The sequence below is a fragment of the Hyaena hyaena genome, unplaced genomic scaffold (genome assembly GCF_003009895.1).
Source record: "Hyaena hyaena isolate Hyena2069 unplaced genomic scaffold, ASM300989v1 scaffold_255, whole genome shotgun sequence".
NCBI lineage: Eukaryota > Metazoa > Chordata > Mammalia > Carnivora > Hyaenidae > Hyaena > Hyaena hyaena.
Window position 1 is genome coordinate 1445242 of NW_024080888.1, and position 3294 is coordinate 1448535.

Below are 3294 nucleotides of genomic sequence, written 5' to 3' on the forward strand. Positions count from 1 at the left end.
CATTGTATGTTACACAAAGTGCTAACACTAGTAATGCTCCAAATAGACCTGTAATCTCACTAGAAGCAACAATAGCAAACTTCTGTGTCTTAATTTCTTTTTTCTTTCAAGTAACATGTTAATTTAAAAAAAGCATTGGTCGTTCTTACCTTAATTTCCTTTGCACATGGGTTTATACTAGATGCTAATATGTGGAAACTTCTGCTGGCCTCTCTTCAGGCTGTCTCCGAATATTCACTTATTTTCAGAAGCAGAGAAACAGGAGCTTAAGAGGGGCAGGGGGAAAAGCACCCTTACAATGGCCTTGCCATTATTCTCTCTGTGAATGCCTAGCAATAGAAGCCCAGAGACCAAGAAACTAAGATGCCTGAGGGCACTGACCCCAGCCCGCCTCGTGTCCTTTCACTGTGGCATTTGATCCTAGAGCCTTACTAAAAAGTGTTATCCAAGCTGAAGTTTTAGTCACCATTGTGATTAGTGTGTTCCAAATAATGCAAGGCTAAGAGACTTTTCTCAAACTTCTTGAGAGCAACATATTTTGTTAATTAGTAATATTTAAGCCTGCATGAAAACAGGCATGATATGGAAAGCATAGCTATTAAGGTTTAAACTTTTAATTTAGAAACAAGAATTCCATTTAGAATCCCATTTAGAAACAAGAAAAATAATAAAGGAAACTAGGATAAACTGCTCTAGCTTTTTTGACTAACACCATTATTGCTGCCCTGGGCTGCGTTCCTGAGTGCATTTCATAGCCACACCTCACTGATAAATCTAATGCTAGAGCATTCTATAGTGTCTTACACAGCTCCTGTAAGTGGGTGGAAAGTGAGTTTTTAGGAGTCTGCATCTCAGACAAAGCTTTCTAGGACAGAGAAATTTCAGTCAGCTGAATCCCTTAACTCAGCTTCTGCCTGTTTCAGCCTTTGTTACCTTTCTTCTGTTGAGTAAGCAGATCTTCCTCTGCGAGCTGGTGGGAGAGCCTGTGCTTTGTCACCTTTTATGTCCTTTGGGACCAGTCTTGCACAGGATAGGTGATCTATAAATACATAGTGCCCGCCTCGTAGCTAGAAGTAGTGGAAGCTTTGACATAAGTTTGAGTTCTTCCTTATCTATAATGTACTCCCATCGAGATTTTTCTCTCCAAGAAGCTGAAACTCCCCAACTAAGAGCATTGTTTGTTGCTGAAAAACCATCTCCAGATTTTAGCACATTCAGATATCTATGTGTGAAACATTTGGAAAGTTTAGATGCACATGGGTGGAAGTTTCATTGTCACTACATTTCAGTGAGTTATTAGTGTCTGCTTTTGAGGGACTATATATATATATATATATATATATATATATATATCCATTCAGGGAAAAAAAAAAACTGGAACACAGTGGGTTTTTTGTTTGTTTGTTTTGTGTTGTTTGAAGCCAGTATTCCATTAGCTACCTAGCTTTTAGGAACTAGGTAGAATCTCTCAAATGAAGTAATTCTTTTTTTTTTTTTTTGTTTTTAATGTTCATTTATTTTTGAGAGAGAGCAAGAGAGCTGGGGAGGGGCAGGGAGAGAGGGAGACACAGAATCTGAAGAGACTCTGGGCTCTAAGCTGTCAGCACAGAGGCTGATGCAGGGCTTGAACTGCGAGATCATGACCTGAGGTGAAGTTGGGCCCTTAACCAACTGAGCCACCCAGGTGCCCTTCATGTGAAGTAATCCAAAATTTGATCACCAAATTCTATAAAAATTCAAAGTCTTGAAGAGCATTGCATCCAGCCCTCCTCTGTGCTCCACCACACTGCTCTATTTAGAGCCTGGGTAGAAAACTACCGAATTGCTTTATAAATATATTTTCCCATCACAAATAGAATGAATTACATAATGAGTCATAGGTCAATAAAAATATGTTTGCTTTGACACTAATGTCTGCCTTAGACATTACATTGTAAAATTAAAACTTATGCCCGGATGCACATAATTCCACATAAAATTGAAAAAGATGAAAAGGCTTTTGAAACAATAATTGTTTGTTATGAGAAAAATATGAAATGATTTTCAACAGAAAATATTGTATGGCCACGACGAACAGCATTGGGCATGACAAAACTGAGATTCTACTTTTCTAATTATTCTAGCAAAATTAGGATCTTATTCAAATGTTTTAAAAATATGAAAACAATATTTTTACATAATTTAGTATACAGCATATTATATACAATGTCTATGTAGTATTATGTATGTACTATATCATATCTATATACATGTATCCAAACATAATCTACATGCATAGCATATAGAATATATATAATTTAGTGTTTTATATAGTGTATATATATTACATATATTATATTATACATATATATGTATAATTTAGTGTAATAATATATAGTGTATATATATTATTTACATATATATGGGGGGAGAGTATGTGTGTGTTTGTATATATAGCCCAAATCATTCTAATATAAGGTAAAGAAATAAGCATTTTGAAGAGTCAAAGGAAGATAAAGAGACATGGGAGTCATTCAGAGGTTACTTTTCATCCATTTATTTTCATAAACTTATGTGCATGTTTATATATGTATGGAGAGAGAGAGACAGAGAATCTCTTTGTAGAAAAGTAACTGGCAAGTCAATTTTTTTTCTTTGTATCTCATCACTGTATCTCTAGAATGTGACACATTTATGTGTTTATTAAAGAATTCTTGAAAGCAGTTTTCAAAAGTAATGTCAAGTTTTCTGAACTTTCTTAATCCCCAAATATCACTTTCTCTACAGCAGCCAGAGGTAATTGATGTAAAATTTTAATCAGATACGTACATTCCGTGTGTGTAAAATTCTTGTCTTTCCCATTATGCCTAAAACATAACTAAGATTCTCAGATGCTAATGATCTTACCACTTCAATCTCATCTGACACCACTCCCTTCTCTGCTTACTATGTCGCTGTCACGCTGATGTTCCTTCAGTTCTCAAACTTGTCACACTGTCATTGAACACTTGAGGCCCCTTGCCTACAAATCTGTCTTCCCAGGCTTCCCAAGGCTGCTTTCTTTTCATCATTAATTCTCAAATTATATAGCTCCTTCGTCCCTACAAGTATTTCCTTCAATAATGTATTTTACAATTAGTTGCTCATTGACTGTTCATTTCCTCCCTACCACGTAACACAATTAGTGGTTATTTCACTGATTTTTTTCTTTCTTAAAAATTTTTAAATGTTTATTCATTTCTGAGAGAGAGAGTGAGAGTGAGAATGAGAGAGAGAGAGAGAGAGAGAGAGAGAGAGAGACAGAGAGACAGAGAA